The following is a 17833-nucleotide window of genomic DNA, read 5'->3' on the forward strand; positions in this document are numbered from 1 at the left end:
GTTTTGCCCCAATTGTATGAAAAAAATAACTTGTGCCTTTTTCACTGTTACTCACAAAAACAAAATTACTGTCACACTTCACACATTCATCATTACAGGTACACAAATTTGTTACTGTAAATTACAAAATATGGAATTCCTGCTTCAGTAATTTTGCTCCACTTAGTCCAGCACATCAGGAGAATAACCCTTTCAAACACTTGTAGTAACATTTATCTTCCTATAGACATATGGTTTTGTCACTTTCCTCCTTACCACAAACACAAATGAGTGAATGCAACTACGCAAAACTGCTGATGTGAGTCATAAATGCTGCTATTTGTGGCGAGTGCAAGGCTGCCTACTGAGGACCACTGGGCTAGAGGTTGTCCCAAAGGGTAGGACTTGCCACTTGAGGTCTTTGGAGGCTCATCTACTTTCAGATCTCGCCACAAGAATCTCAGTAAGGGATGATCATTAGGTAGGAGAAGGACCTGATGAAACGTTCCCTTAATGTCTCCACTCACAGCTATTGGATGCTCTCGGAATCTCACCAAGATTCCCAAAAAAGAAGCTCCAAGTGTTAGACCAGACAGAAGAAACTGGTTCAGGGATTGTCCAATGTACTTGTGGGATCAGTTGAAAACAATGTGATTCTTGTCACTATTGGACACTCCTATAGAGAAACCTTACATATAAAAGCGCAAGTACGCACCAAGCCCCCTCAACGGAGCTCTAAAATTGAGTCAAACCCGGAAGTACCACAAATTGCAGTTCCACCCTCATCCGCTGGGGGCTGGTGTCAGAAGCGAGCAAATCCTCATTGACTCCCATGTTAAAAATACCAATTTCACAGCAGAAATAAACATGTTTACAGCCTGGTACCAGAACATGTTTTTTGTTTAAATTATCTAGTTTACACTCATGACAACTCTGAGGGGGGTGAATTTTTTTCTCACTCTTCTGTTTAAGTGTATTAAAAGCCTAAAATTCTGTATAATTAATGAGCATCCGACCCACTTGACCACAGAGCTAGCTCCGTGGAAAGGCCTCAGTAGAGCCTCGGTCTGGCTTGGAAACTGCTCCGGCATTTTGAGTCTCTGCGTTTGTGTATTATTTTTTGGATATTATTTGTGCAATTGTTGGACAAATGACTTGCTGTGGCATTAATTGCACTAATAGAGCGTCCAAGGAGTCTCCACTTAATTTTTTTCGGTAAGTAAAATTATATTTATGTATTTTAGGTCACTGCCGAGCTGAGCTTAGATTTTAACATGTACTGTTTAACCATGAAATTTAAATGTAATAGGGTAAAACCCAGTGCATTTAACATAATGCTGCACTTTAGAAAATGGGTTGAAATATAACATGTTGGTGGAGCTGGGTTCCGACTATCGGCTTGTGGAGCTCTCGGGAGACCGATGTTTTCCACCCGTTTCTCCCCTGGCTTTGCAGCTTCTGTTTGATGCGCCGGGCTGCCGGCTGGGTCTCCCTGCAGCTCGGCGCATCTCTGTCTGATCGCGGCTTCTGTTTGCTGGGCGGAATGCCGGCTGTTTCTCCCTGCAGCTCGGCTCATTTCTGTCTGATCACAGCTTCTGTTTGATGCGCCGGGCTTCCGGCTGGGTCTCCCGGCAGCTCGGCGCATCTCTGTCTGATCGTGGCTTCTGTTTGATGCGCCGGGCTGCCAGCTTGTGGAGCTCTGGGATGGAAACCTTTCCACCCGGTTCTCCCCAGCGGCAGCTCTGCGTATCTCAGATTACAGCGGTGCTTGTCTGCTGTGTGGCTGCCGGCTTGTGGAGGTCTCGGAGACCTCTGTGTTCCACCCAGTTTTACCCAGCGGTCAGCCCGGCGTATCTCTGACTCAGAAGCTCTGGTGTTGTGCACAGTTAATGTTGGGTATTTTTATAATTGTACCTTTTTGAGGCCTAAAAGCTGCCCAATTTGTGTTATTAACACTTCATGAATCTCTGTGTTTGCCAACTGTGGCTGTTCATGAAAGGTTGAGCAGAGAAGCTCGTCTGCAGTCAAGGATGTTGATTCCAACCAAACCTCTGTACCTCTGTAACCTGAGAAGGCCCCGCCTTCTCCTCCATCCTTTGCTGAATAAAGCCCCTGGGAAACTGAGGAGACTTGGGAGTGACGTGGGGAAGCCTCGGAGGAGGTTCCTCTGCGTTAACTCTCCATATTTAGGGGACTCAGGGTAAAATGCCGCCCTTGTTGTCATGAATGTTTATTTCAGTTTCCAGGGTTATGGAGATTAAATATTACCCAACATTTTGGTGGAGAATGCGGGTAGGCAGAGCTGGTGAGCTGAAGGCTTTCCCCAGGGACAGAGGGGGGCTGGTTAGCTCCATGGAGGGGTTTCTGCGCCCAGCTCTCGCATGACGATTCATGGACGTTACGAATAATCAATCTACTCTCTCTCTCTGTGTGTCGTCCTTTAAGGTAATATGGGATAAATGAAAAATTACCTATCAGTTAACTCCGGTTGTAGCTAGGTTGCTACCTCCGTTAGCTTAGCTCCCACCTCCGCATTAGCTTTGGGTTAGCTTCAGGTTAGCTTGTAGCTAGTTCGACCGGGTGTCGTCAGTTGATCCCAGCCTTACAGCCCCACCCTCAGCTCCACCTCTCTTCCCTTTTATGGAATTGTCTGGGCTTGACAGAACCTGTGACACGGTCAAAATGGCGGTGGTGGCCACCTCCCATTTGGCCTCAAAAAAGTGATATTGGAGTCTATGGAAAGGCGATGTCCATAATATTAATGTCGATGGTACGCACACAGGTGCTCACATGGTTCTCTCATAAGTATGGACTTGGGCATTTTCAACCCGTCTTAAGGCTGTGGTTGGCACTAAATGCACTGTGATTTATTATTGTGTGATTGTTCAGTAAAACAATGTTGATTTTATATTTCCTCATCAGGTTGACACCGTGAAAGCTTGCTCTTGTTGTATTGTTGTGTGTTGTTTTTCTCTTTCTGCAGGTCTAGAAGCAGACTCTTGCTCATCTTTGATGTTAATTTTAACTAGGGATGAGCCATTTCAGACGAGTATCCGGTACGCATAAAGCATTTTTGACGAGTATGAGCACGAAACGAGTAAAACTCGTAGATATCTGTAATCGTGCTGAAGGAAAATCCTCACTGGGTAACTGACTGTCTTCACGGTCTGTGACTGGCCAGTCAAATAGAGCGCCCGCCCCTCCCTACACACAAAACTCTGCACTGGGAGCTCTGTCCGCATTCGGTTCATCCACGCACACACACAGACAGCACAGATCTCTCTGTGCTTGCTTCACTGTTGCTCACTTTTCTTCAGTACTCCCTAGGTTTTCTTCAGTTCACCTCTTTTTAAAGTTACTTTAAATTTATTTAAAGTTACTTTTTTGTAACGTACGTGGTGCATTTGACAAGACAGAGCTGAAAATGGCTTGTGCTGCGTCAGTCATTGCCTCCGCTCCGGTCATGTTTTTTTTTCCTCTCTCTCTCCTCTTACTCAGGATCCACTCCCTCTTTTCTATTCACTCTCTCTCTCTTTCTATACATTTTTAATCACAATCGTCTATTTTTTGCTCATTTTAAATATATTTTAATAATTTTCTAAATTCTTTTTTCAATTTTACATGTTTTGTTTTTGTGAAGAGCCTTACAGTTGCTCTTCAGTTTCTCAGTAAATCAGAAGGTTTTATGGCCATATGTGTGAGAATCACAACATTGGGAAGTTGCTGCGGTACTTGGTGCAAAAAAGGAAGATAAAAATGAGAGATAAGAACAAATAGGAAGTAAAAATATAATCATGATAAAATAATAATATAGAGTGGTGATATTTAGAGAAATGGCTGCTATATACAAGACAGTGTAGTCAGAGCAAATCAGTTCAGGTACAAACACGACACCGGGTCATGTGACTGGGACAAGCGACTGGAGTGGGCAGTCCTAGGACTGTCGTTCATGAGTCCGACTGCAGAGGGGAAGAAACTGTTCTTGTGGTGATAGGTTCTGGTCCGAATGGATCTGAGCCTCCTGCCAGATGGGAGCGAGTTAAATTGACTGTGTCCAGGGTGACACGAGTCAGCTGTTATGCGACCTGCATGCCTCAGTGACCTGGAGTTGTACAGGTCCTGTATGGAGGGTAGTTTGCAGCCAATGACTGCGATGTAGAACCGTCTCTTCGACTCTGCTGATAGGTTGAATTTCTTCAGCTGCCTCAGGAAGTTCATCCTCTGCTGTGCCTTTTTATGATGGAGGTGATGGTGGGCTCCCACTTGAGGTCCTGGGTGATGGTGGTGCCCAGGAAGTGACACAAGTCCACCATCGTGATGGGAGTGTCAGACAGGGTAATGGGGGTGGGGGTGGGGTGGGGGTGGGGTGAGGGGGGGACTGCCCATACCGTGCAGTGACTTTCTCCAAGAACACATCCATTTTGCAAACTAACACCGGGATCACAGCTAGAATGTCTTGCTTGCGATTCACGCAGTGTTGAGTTCTCTGGCTGAACCAGCTTCCAGTTTCCATCCGTGAGGCAGACACCTTGTCTAGTCAGGGTCAGCCTGGCTCATCCCTTTAGTTATGCTGCTAAAGGCTGAGGATAAGTACATATCTGCCATTCAGTCCACACCCCAAACACAGGTGCAACCCATGTAGAAAGTCAGGATATAAGACTAATCCACGTAGTTTGACATGTTAAGCGCTTACTCCACAGGACGTCACTTCTTGTTTAGAAGAGCCGAGTGCCAGCAGCACTAGACGTGTAGAGAGAGACACAAGGCAGACGGCTACAGACATTAACTTAGAACGACAAACAAACAAACAACGAACTGTTGTGAATAAAACAAAGACCTGACTATTTTGAACGAGGGATGTGATGAATATTACCAGAGTGTGAGACCAGGAGGATTTCCCTTTTCTTTTAACTGCTTGAAACTCCGGTTGGTTTTTTTCCTCTGTCCGGATGATCAGAACTGTCAGTGATTTGGAAGATTGGATGGTGAGCCCAGCCCAGTGATCCTGAAGGCAAGTTGGTGATGTGGTGTGGCCAGCCATGTGTCCCGCCCAGAAATCCTTGTATTAATGCAACAATCCACTGATCACAGATAAAACAGTCATGTTAGCAACCTACCCGGGTAGTAGGAGTAGTAATACTGGAGGACAACGTGAACAGCACACACACACACACACACACACACACACACACACACACACACACACACACACACACACACACACACACACACACACACACACACACACACACACACACACACACACATACATTTTGGAATCCAAATTATTAACCGGTTGAGCTCAAATCGAATGGACTGATTTGGTTTTCTTTTTTCTTTTTTCTTTTCTTGTGGTGCCTTAATTTTCATTGTTACAGCAGAGCTGTCAAAAATGTTGTCGTGCAGCAATAAATGTTAATTGTTCAACCAAGCACTTGCTAGGTAAATGTGAGTATCCCAACTAAAGCTAGGATAGAGGTGCTACACATGTTTGTTGACTCTATCGTAGACGTCTGTTTTAGGAGAATATTCAGCGTTTATCTTCCGCCTACCATCCTTTATAAGTTTACACGTCTGGCTTATGTTACCAGTCTTGTGTGGTTCCTTTTTATCTGTCCTTCCTGTGTGGACCCAACCCCTGATTATGTTTTAGTTCACAAGCTCCTTCATCTGGAACTTTTTCTTTTGCTTTATCAGCTGACTTGGATGCATTTGCTGCACTCATCAGACGGTGGAACCCTCCCATGTCCAGTTGGTTTGCTGTAAACACTGAAGGCATTTTCACAAAGACCACTGTTCTGTTCCAGACTGGTTCAGTCCAGTAGTCCAGTGTAACACACACACACACACACACACACACACACACACACACACACACACACACACACACACACACACACACACACACACACACACACACACACACACACCTCTCATCCTACCAGGCGAGGTTACACCCATCTGCTGCACTTTCAAGTGGCGCTCTGCTGTTAGCTGCACTAACGTGTTGCTGTTGAGGAAAAGTGGTCTTTATGACTTCTGCAGCACTTCTACCTTCATACCACTCCATTCTGGATTTACCCTCAGGTAGAGTGATTAAGCTGCATTTATTGTCTTCTAGCTTTTGATCACATTTCACTCTTCGATGCAGTGATGGATTCTTTGAATGTTTGAATCTTTAGTTATGCTGCTGCAGGCTCAGACCCCATCTCCTCACTCTGCTGCCTCCATGCCTGCCTTTACGTGGTTCTCCTCATCTGTCGGCCACAGAGACGTCAACTGGTCCAACCCTTCAGGGTTTGTCTCCTCCCAGAGCCCAGTCGGATCTGGTTCTACTGGAGGTCCCCCCCATCAGTCTATAAGCCTCTAATAGCTGTTTATCAGTTAATGGCTGCGTGGACCTTAATGGTTCTGTAATCTTTGTGCTGCGTTGTGCTGTCATCACCCTGATGGCCATCAGAACACAGGTCCAAATCCTCCCGCAGATTTAAACCACAAGTAGACACAATCAGGTCACACTAATCTAACTAGATTACTAATCGAAGCACCCGAAGACCCTCAGGACCAGAACCTGAATGGTTCTGAGACGCTGACACAGGTCTGGGTCTAAGTGGGTTAAAGAAAGACGAATAAATCCAGTAAGACCTGCACTGGCACTGGTTCTGTCAACAGCAGGAGAAATGAGCATCGGGGTCCTGTGGCTGATGCCATCCCTCTCAGGAAGACGTGTTGCTGCGTGTGGTGGTTCTGCCGCTGCTCCATCTGGGTCATGTGAGCCATCAGGAGGATTATTAGGATTCATTTGGAGGATTTCTGAGCATGTTAGGATAATAATTGATGGAAGATTTTACTTTCATCTTGTAAGACCCAGTTTGGGTCTGGATTAGACATCTGGACCCTGGTTAGGGAGCAGCTTATTTATCCTATAAACATCTGTAGCTAGTTCTGGTTCTGGTTCTTTGTCGTTGGCACAGAGAGGAAGAACTGATCCAATCTGGGCAGAGTGCCTGTTAAACCAGTTTGGGAAGTGGAGAGACGTTTTGCTCCAGTGGGACCTAGGCAGCACAGGTGAGGGACTAAGCTGCTGCCGTTTAGTGGTCCAACAGGAAGTGAGGCAGGAGCGGTTCTGTTCTGGTTGGTAAATTGGGGTCATGATTACATTTGATAAAACCATCAGAGCTCCTAAAAACCAATAAAGGAGAGTGAGCGTCCGTCCAATCAGCTGCTGGCTTATTTTAGGGGAGGAGCGGAGATGATTGATGTTATTGGATTATTTACATTGCCTTCAACATGATTGAGCCTCAGAAATGAAATTAAAATGTGTGTTGAATGGGATTTTCCAGGAAAGTCCTATAAAAACCACGACAGTAATAAGGAATGACTAATTCTCTAAAGTCGATTAAACACCATCTCATCCAGCTGCAGGACCACGAAGACATGGATTAGACCACCGAGGCCCATCAGGATGAGGATTAAACTGTTTTCACTGCTTCTGTTGTTATTATGCAGCCTGTTGTGGTTCTGACAGCTTAACTGTGCTGGTGAGTCCACAGAACAGGCCTTCAGACACAGGATGACAGAAATCTGCACAGAACAAGGATTTATGGGCCCAAAGGAGCCTGGACCTGTTTAGGTGCCCCATCACAGCATCTCTGATCCCGTCTTCATGCATCTGCTCTGCTGATGGGTTCTGATGGGCCCGCTGAGTCAACCCACTTTGTTTCATTATATAATGCAGCGATTATAATAATATTAATGGGATAATTTAATGCAATTTTCTTTATTTGATGCACTGGGATGCTGACGGCTAATCTGAAGGCAGTGTTTAAAATAGATTGAAAAATGAAAGAAGTCCAAACAGCTAATCCTCAGCAGAGGTCAGCTGAGGTCAGTGCTGGCAGAACATTTACTGAACGAGTCACTGAACCCCTGCTTAGGAACACAAACAAGGGATCTAAACATGAAAATGTCAAACAAAGATGGGAAAATGTTAAAAAGTCAAACCTCATGTCATTAAAAACAACTAAAAACACACAATCTACACTAATAAATGACACAAACACACCCAGAAACACACCGACCAACCCCAAACATTTAAATATCAACAGCAACACACCAAAAACACACATACACCCTGCTGTTGTTTGAAGGGCTACTAGTGACAACTTCTCATTTCAGAATAAATTCTATTTCCTGATTCCTGAACCAGCAGATTAAGGCCCAATCCCAATACTCCCACTTCCACTCTTGCACCTTCCCAGCCAGGGGTGTCAATGTTTAAGTTGTCCCGATTCTCTAGTGTGGAAGGTAGTCGTGACCCTTTTTCACCAATGGTCCACACTTTGCCCCAGTCTGCATCAATATGGACTTGGGCAAGAGCGTTACCCACAATCCATTGCTGCGTGAGAAGTTTGAGAAGATTGTGGAACAAAGGCCTTTTCTGAAAATATGTATTTTCAAATGAAAGACGTTCATTTTAGGACAATTAATGATGTTTCTTCATGCTCTGAATGTTTTAGAATAGATTTAATGTGGACAGCAATGAATTAAAACATTTTTTAACATGTCCTGTCTGGCTGTGAAGCAATCAGAACTGATGTCTGAATGCTGAAAACAAGCCTTGCAGTTTTATTCTCACAGGTGGAGCATTACAACTGCTGCTATAATGCCACTCCTGATACCAAAACTTTATTTAGAAACATTTTTGGTTGTTTAAAATCCCAACGCACATGGAGACAGAAATGAAAGAGAAAGGGGGGAGAGAAGAAAGAGGTGAGTGAGGGGGGTTCACAAAAATAAACAGTAAACGATGAACAAGAATCTGCTTCTAGACCTGCAGAAGAGAGAGAGAGAGAGAGAGAGAGAGAGAGAGAGAGAGAGAGAGAGAGAGAGAGAGAGAGAGAGAGAGAGAGAGAGAGAGTAAGGGACACACAAAAATGCAACAAGACCAAAATATCACTGCACCAACAACTTGAGGATATATAAAACTAAAAAATTTTTTTTCTGAGAAACACACAGTAATAATTCATAGTGCATTTAGGCCTAAGGAGCTTGAAAGAAAAGCGTCTGGACTTCTTTAAGTTGCTTGAAGACATTTCACCTCTCATCCGAGAGGCTTCTTGAAGCCTCTCGGATGAGAGGTGAAATGTCTTCAAGCAACTTAAAGAAGTCCAGACGCTTTTCTTTCAAGCTCCTTAGACTACAATGACCTGGATGACTGAGAACCTTCACAGACACATTTAGTGCCAACCACTATATACATTGACAGGATACGGCAGGAACGAGAGCAACACGACAAACAACAATGATCTGACAAAGACTGGCACAGGGACTCGAAGACTTGACTGGGACAGGCACTCGAAGACCTGGACTCGGGACAGGGACTCGAAGACCTGGACTCGGGACAGGGACTATATCATTTTGGTTTGACCATGTTTTTGGGCCCACACACACCAGGGGGCACATTCTAGACCTTGTTTTTACCCTGGGTCTAAATGCTGACTGTGTTTATGTTTCAGATCACATTACATTTTCTTTAACTTGTCAGTTTCTGCGTCCCCACCTCCTGCTCACTGTCTGGCTAGTTCTCGTTTCCTTAATGAGAGCACAGCTAGCAATTTTTCTGCTGCTTTTGATCCACCCTGTTCTTCTAATGATGACTCATATTCCTTAACTTCTCAGTTTAACGAGCACTGCCTCTCCATCCTGGACAATATCTGTTCTGTCAGAACCAGATCAGTTCCTGCAGTGAACCCTACTCCCTGGTTTAACGACAGCATTCACAACCTGTAACAAAAGTTGAGCGCTTGTGGAAGAAAACTCGTCTCCGCGTCCATCTGCTGCACTTAAAGGATCTTCTGACATCCTTTAACTCTGCAGTCAGAGACGCTAGGGTTTCCTATTTCTCCAACCTGGTGTCCCAGAGCAAAGGGAACCCCAAGGTGCTGTTTAACACCATCAGCAGCATCGTGTCTCCTGCCTCTCCTACAGCCTCCATCCACTCTGTTACAGACTGTGAGAACTTTCTGTCTTTCTTTGTGGACAAAGTCAATAAGGTTAGATCTAGCATCTCTCCTTCAGCCTTATTGCCGCCTCTCCCGACTCCAGCCAGGCCCATCATCCTAGATAGCTTTGCTCCTGTTTCTTTGTCTGAGTTAAACAAACCAGTTAACTCTATGAAGACCTCTGCATGCCCCCTCGACATCTTACCCTCATCTTTGTTTAAAAGTGCTTTTCAGTCCATCGGTCCCAACATGCTCTCCATTATTAATGCTTCTCTGGTTTCTGGTCAGGTCCCTGCTTACTTTAAGAACGCTGTAATCCACCCGCTTCTTAAAAAACCGAGTCTCGACCCCTCTCTCCATAGCAGCTTCAGACCCAACTCTAAACTTCTGTTCATCTCCAAGATCTTGGAAAAGGTTGTGGCTAAACAACTCACAGCTGCTCTTGATGAACAAAACATCTATGATTGCTTCCGTCAGGTTTTCGTAGAGCTCATTCTACTGAAACAGCTCTTCTTAGGGTCTCTAATGACCTTCTGACTCACAGTGATGCAGGGGACTGTTCTGTTCTGGTCCTGCTGGACCTGACTGCAGCCTTTGACACTGTTGACCATCACCTGCTACTGGAGAGGCTGAGAGACTGGGTAGGCCTATCAGGATCTGCTCTGGAGTGGTTCTCCTCTTATCTGTCTGAGCGCTCCTTTTCTGTGGCCGTCTCCAAGTTTAGGTCCTCCACCACCTCCCTTACCCATGGTGTCCCATAAGGTTCTGTGCTGAAGCCTCTGCTCTTCCTCCTCTATCTGCTTCCTCTTCAGCACATCCTGAGCTCCTTCAAAGGAATCTCCTACCATCTTTATTCAGATGACATCCAACTAACTGTACATCTCCTTTAAGTCCCATGAGATGTCTAAGCTGCAGCTGTTACACACCTGCTTAGATTCTATCAAAACCTGGATGGTGGGAGCTTTCTACAGCTCAGTGAAGATCAGACTGAGATCCTCATCTGTGCCCCAGACAAGCTGGTTCCCAAAGTCAGAGACTCTCTTGGTCAGCTTGCTTCCCACACCAAACCTTCCATCAGGAATCTTGCTTTGACCTTTGACCCAGCTCTCACCCTGGATTCTCATGTCAGTTCTCTTGTTGGCTCTTCCTTCTTCCATCTCAGGAACATTGCTAAGCTGAGTCCCATTCTGTCCTGCTCTGAACTTGAGACAGTTCTCCACACCTTCATCTCCTCACGCTTATACTGTAACTCTCTTTTCACGTGTCTGAGCAGAACCTCCCTGAACCGTCTACAGGTGGTTCAGAATGCCTGTGCTCGGCTTCTGACCAAGTCCTCCAAACACACCCACATCACCCCGCTTCTCTTCCAGCTTCACTGGCTGCCAGTCAACTTCAGGGTTCATTTCAAGATCCTGGTTATGGTCTATAGGGCCTTACATGGACAAGCACCATCTTACATTGGTGATCTTCTCTGCCCCTACACCCCCAGCAGGTCCCTGAGGTCCAGTAATCAAAGCCTACTGGTTGTGCAGAACCAGGCTAAAGACCAAAGGTGACAGATCATTTGTTGCTGTGGCCCTCAGACTCTGGACCTCTCTCCCCCTGAGCCTGAGATCAGTGGACTCCTTTAAACTCGCCTGTTCAGGCTTTGGTGGGACCTTCATTACCTCCCTCTCCTGGTTCTGCTCTTATTCCGCCTTTCCTAGGATCCACTGATTTCCCTCTTTCCTTTACATTTTCTCTCTCCCTTTCCTTACCTTTTTCATCACAGTTTTTATATTTTGTCATTTTAAACACATTTGTTTCATATTTAAAATGTTTTGTTTTAGTGAAGTGCCTCGTGATTCGTATCTTGAGAGGCACTATTTAAAAGATTGTTTTCTTTCTTTCACTGTTGTTTGCTGCAAAAATGTTTAAGTCCCAGCCGCAACCTGTCAATGCAGCGATCTGCATCCGCAGTGTTTTCTTCAGGTTCTCCAGTTTTCTCTAAAGACAACAACAGCCAGTATAAACTGTCCTTTGGTGTAAGTGTGTGTTTCACTGGTTGATTGTCTCTGTGTGTCCCTATGATGGACTATTGACCTGTCCAGGTGTCCCCCACCTGTCACCTGGTGACTGATGGAGCTGAAGACCTGCTCCCTGAGACTGTACTGTAGTTTTGTGTCATTCTATTAGAACCATGTTTTTGTTGTAACAAGCCCAACAGGGCCATCTTGTGTGTTCAGGATCAGCCATTTAAATGAATCCATTGAGTTTAATCTTCGGGTAAAAACCGTGTTTCTGAGTCACCATCATATCACAGATTGTTAGATTACATATTGTTCATCAGAATTGCATGCTGTTAAACCCCAAACACAATCTGCTGCTCTCATATTACATATGTAGCAAAGCTGATCAAACACAATCAAAGCTCAACTTTCATGTCATTTCCATCATTCAGGGGTAAAAGGTCAGAGGGGTATTTTTACCTTCAGAAGAGAATGATGTTGATCCTGATGTTGGGGCGTGTTTCAAGGTGAAAGTTCCCTCTCCCCAGTCACTTGGGCCAGCTCCTCCGGGGGAATCCCAAGGTGTTCCTGGCCAGCCGAGACATAGTCCCTCCAGCGTGCTCTGGGTCTTCCTTTAGGTCTCCTCCCAGTTGGATGTGCCTAGAAAACTTCACCAGGGAGGTGTCCAGGAGGCATCCTAACTAAATGCCCAGGCCACCTTAACTAGCTCCTCTCGATATGAAGGAGCAGCGGGTCTACTCCGAGCCACTCCCAGATGACAGAGCTTCTCAGCCTATCTCCAAGGGGGAGCCCAGCCACCCTGTGAAGAAAAGTTGGCCGCTTGTGTTCCATGATCTTGTTCTTTTCAGTGAGGGTAGGAACACTGATCGGCCGGTAAATCGAGAGCTTTGCCTTCCGGCTCAGCTTTTTCTTCACCAAAACATACGGTACAACACCCGCATCACTGCAGATGCAGCACCAATCCACTTATCGATCTGACACTCCATTTTTCCCTCACTCGCGAACAAGACCAGGGAGATACTTATGACTCAGCATTTAGGCAGCACCTAACAGAATTTTGTGACATGAATAAATTAGTGTTTCTAGTTTAGCGCTGCTGCCAGAGGACAGCTGTGAAGCCTAGCATACTTCCTGCTGTCTTGATCACTGTATATTTATGGATGATGCCCATGAGAGCCTGGGTAAAACAGATGTGATGTATGATGAAGCATCAGCAGATCACATAGCTGTCCAGATCATTGTATTGAGAGTGTACCAACAATAACAACAATGATTGATAACCACAATGAAGAGCACAGTAAAGGGCTTGAATGGCCTAACCTTAAAGACACTGATCTGTGGAACAGCTGAGCAGACTGGACATTCCAGTAGATGCTGTAATATGTTGTGATAAAAAGTGCCAGAGTCCAGATTGTGAAATCAAGCTGTACACATACTAATGCAGTGGCTCTGAAAAGAACTGTAGTGTCTGTATCACTCGCAGCGTTGCAGAGACTTTTGACTTAAGGTCAACGGAGATGGTTTCAAAAAGGCTTCTTCCCCGATTTGGCCGAATCGGGAATCAGCTAGAAACTGAATTAATTGGGAAGTAATTCTTGTTTTATTAAACCCATTGCTTAAAATTTTGGCAAATTTGGCAAAATAGAATTTGACACATTTCAGGCCATTACCAAAACATTTCTCAGTCGTCACGCCTTCCTATTTGTGACGTTTTAGATGCCTATTGGCTTTTTTTTGTTTGTTTTTGTGAAGCGCCTTGTGATTTTTATCTTGAGAGGCATTATAGAAATGATATTTTCTTCTTCTTCTTCTAGAACAAGACTCAGTGTAAGTCAATCAGACACCACAAGAGCACAATGGAGCACATGCCAACTCTGACACCACTAGAACATGACTCAATGCAAGTCACTTAGACACCATTCGAACATAACAGAGCAATAGTAACCTCAGACACCACAAGAACCAGTAGCGGTTTTAGGCACGGGCAGACAGGGCAGTTGCCCGGGGCGGCATTTTTTCATGATACAAAAGGGGCGCACAAGCGCTGAGTAAAAAATAAAAAAGAAAAAAATCTGTGCCGCAGCGAGGTTTTCTATTATCTGTCATTCACAGTGTCTGGATTGGAAACAGCAGGTTGGCGCCCCCTGCAGCTGCAGGCGCTCCTGCTGACTGAGAGGGTTCAGGTGCTCTGTGCGTGTATGAAGAAGAGGAAGGGGGGGGGGGATTCACCTCTGGGTCTTTCCCAAATGAAATGAGCGAGTAGGGGCTGAATCAACTGTATTAACATGGCTAAAGCCAATCACATCTTGATGTTCTTCCATTTAACGCACATTTCATTCATAATATCATAAACACAGGCCTATCATTCTTTCAGGTTTTTCTGAATTGTGTGGAATGACCGAATAAAAAAAGGAAAAACAAAACGAGTTTGTGGTCACCCCCCCATCAAGGTCACATTGTTTAGTCCTGACTAAAGGAAACTTACTGAGTCAAGAGCCAAACAGAAGAGATGAACATAAAAAGGCTAAAACCACCAGGTGCCCGATTCAGGAAAAAAAAAAGAAAACAGAGGAGAAAGATAAAGGTATGTATGCTCTCATGATGCATGTTTTCAATTTTTTGAACCAGTTAACTGGGATTTTAACGGTTAAATTCAGTCAACTAATTGCTATCAGAGCTAATAGGGCTGAAATATTGAAACGAATATTCAAATGGTTCGAAAAAATTCCTTGAATCGTTTTTTTACTGATTAAACTAGGATTTGTTAAATGCTCGCTGCAGCCTGTGGCCTGCCTCAACAACAACAAACACATGTTGATCATGTTCACATAATAATAAATAAAACAACTCTACAAGCAGAAGAAAGTCACCACTAACTATCCTGTTTTTTTTATTGCAGATGGCTGCACTGATTATTTTTACATGATTTGTTCTGTAAAAGTTGGCATTTATGGTAGTCTACAGTTTTTTATGTCAGTTTAAATTAGAATTTCAGAGGCAATTCTAAAATATTATGGATCATGATAAAGATCTATTGGAGATCTACCCCAACGTTTGGACTGCTCTGCCAGTCACTGTGGCTCAAGCTGAGAGGAGCTTTTCAAAACTTGACCAAGTCATACCTGAGGTCAACTATGTTTCAGGGGTGGCTCACTAATCTGGCTCTGATTAGTATCAATCACTCAGTAGGGGAGCAGATTTCATATTCCAAAAAAATTGGATGACTCTAAACTTTTTGCTTTTAAATCAAGACAAGACGGAAGTTCTCATCTTTGGACCAGAAATCCAGAAAAGGAAATTGCTTAGCCAATCACCTGACCTGAATGGTATTACATTAGTCTCCGAGAACAAAGTAAGGAACCTTAGTGTTATCTTTGACCAGGACATGTCATTCAAATCCCACGTTAAACAGGTTTGCAGGATTTGCTTTTTCCACCTTCGGAATATTGCTAAGATTAGAAGCATCCTTTCCAGGAGTGATGCTGAAAAACTAGTTCATGCATTTATTACATCAAGACTGGATTACTGTAATTCATTACTCTCAGGAAGTCCACAGAACGTAGTTAAAAGTCTTCAGCTTGTCCAAAATGCTGCAGATGTTCTGCTGAGCTGTGGTGGCCTCATGGAGGGGGCTATCGTCTAGCACACCGCTGCTAACCACTTAAACATTCTCCCTCCTTATAATAACTTTTTGCTTTCCTTGACGTTGGATGTGCTAATACTAGTTTACCAGTTTAATTATAGATCCACTAGGATAAATACAATAAAGTTTATCTTTCACCAAATAGAATATTTACTAAGACATCACAATATAACTATAGACACATTACTTGTGTCTGTGTGTGTGTGTGTGTGTGTGTGTGTGTGTGTGTGTGTGTGTGTGTGTGTGTGTGTGTGTGTGTGTGTGTGTGTGTGTGTGTGTGTGTGTGTGTGTGTGTGTGTGTGTGTGTGTGTGTGTGTGTGTGTGTGTGTGTGTGTGTGTGTGTGTGTGTGTGTGTGTGTGCTCTGTCTTCTCGATCCCCAGTGAGCCGTGGAGGATGGCTGCTTATACTGAGCCAGGATTCTCTGGAGGTTTCTTCCTGTTAAAAGGGAGTTTTTCTCTCCACGGTCGCTCTATGCTTGCTTAGTATGAGGATTGCATCAAGTCACTGACACTAGTCAGTGACTTGATGCAATTTGCTGGGTTCCTTATATAGGGATGATTATTTCTGATTGGCTTAATGAACTGACCTGAATTGGAACATTTATTATGTGAAGTGCCTTGAGACGACTCTTGTCGTGATTTGGCGCTATATAAATAAAATTGAATTGAATTGAATTGAATATGATGACATTTTTGATGACTTTGCATCAAACTAAAATCACTTTGGTACCAGTGTCCTCAGTTTGAAGGTGAGGCTTGTTTTTGTCCTCAGTTTTGTGCATAGACCGTTTTACACACACACACACACACACACACACACACACACACACACACACACACACACACACACACACACACACACACACACACACACACACACACAAGGACACACACATCCATGTCTGTCTTTCTATAATAGTGAGGACCCTCCATTGACTTCCATTCACGTGTGTGACTCCACTATGCCTAACCCTAACCTTAACTAAAACTTCATTCACACCAGACCTCTAGAACCAACTGGTAAGCTTCGAAAAAAGTGAGGACCAGAAAAATGTCCTCACTCTGTAGGGAAAATGGTTAAAATGGTCCTCAGTATTAAGTACAAGAACACACACACACACACACACACACACACACACACACACACACACACACACACACACACACACACACACACACACACACACACGCACACATTCTGCGCTCTTTTTATATGTTTTTATCATGTTCTCTCGACCTCCCTAATGACTGCAACTTTATCTGGGTCACTATTCTATTCTATTCTATTCTATTCTATTCTATTCTATTGAGCCCACTGACCAGAGATCAATAACCTGACCTTGAGCTGCGGTCAGTCATCGTTTCTGAGGTCAGTAACCTGAAATGTTTTACCAGATCTGAGATCAGTGATCTGAGACATAAACCATTATCTGAGCTCAGCTCTGAAGGTAAAACATTCAGGTGGAGCTACGATGTCCAGCAGAGACAGCTGCTGCACAAAACACACCTGAAGGCTGTTACCCAGTCAGAGCAGAGAGACAGTCACATGACCAGGTCTGAGATCCATTCCCTTGATGACCCCCCCCCCCCCCCCCCCCCATTTCCTTCATTCCATTGTTTGTCTCTCATTACATGATTACTGCAACACAAATCACTTAATGCATTGTTATGGAGGCCCAGCCTGGTGGTGCTGCTTCAGCCACATGACTGTTGATGTTAGCTTTTAATTTAAGCAATCCACTACAAGACTCATTAACATGCTGCTAGATTAACTGGCTGCAGGCAGAGGTTATCCTGCTCCTAATGCTCTTTAATCCCCGTTAACTTGGATTGGAAGCAACAACCAGATCAGCACCAGAACCCGTCTGATCCGATTGTTTTTCCTCTCTCAAACACTGATTCTGTTACAGAACATCACGTAGCTTGAATTCCAACTGTCCATCAACCCAACATCAACATGATTCCATGTGGCTGGAGATCTACCCCTGACCGTCAGACGGGAAACTGGTTCTGGTGATTTTAATCATCAGTTTGGTTTGAAATGAGAAAAACAAACCCTCTATGTCTTTATCTTCACACCGTTAGTGTCTAAGGACAAAGACCAGACGGAGACGTCCCGTCTCCTGACATTTTTGTACCTTCCAGAATGAGCCATTTTACGGCTCTGTCACTATAAGGAAAACAAGCTGTTGCTGGCC

The sequence above is a fragment of the Nothobranchius furzeri genome, chromosome 12 (genome assembly GCF_043380555.1).
Source record: "Nothobranchius furzeri strain GRZ-AD chromosome 12, NfurGRZ-RIMD1, whole genome shotgun sequence".
Lineage (NCBI taxonomy): Eukaryota > Metazoa > Chordata > Actinopteri > Cyprinodontiformes > Nothobranchiidae > Nothobranchius > Nothobranchius furzeri.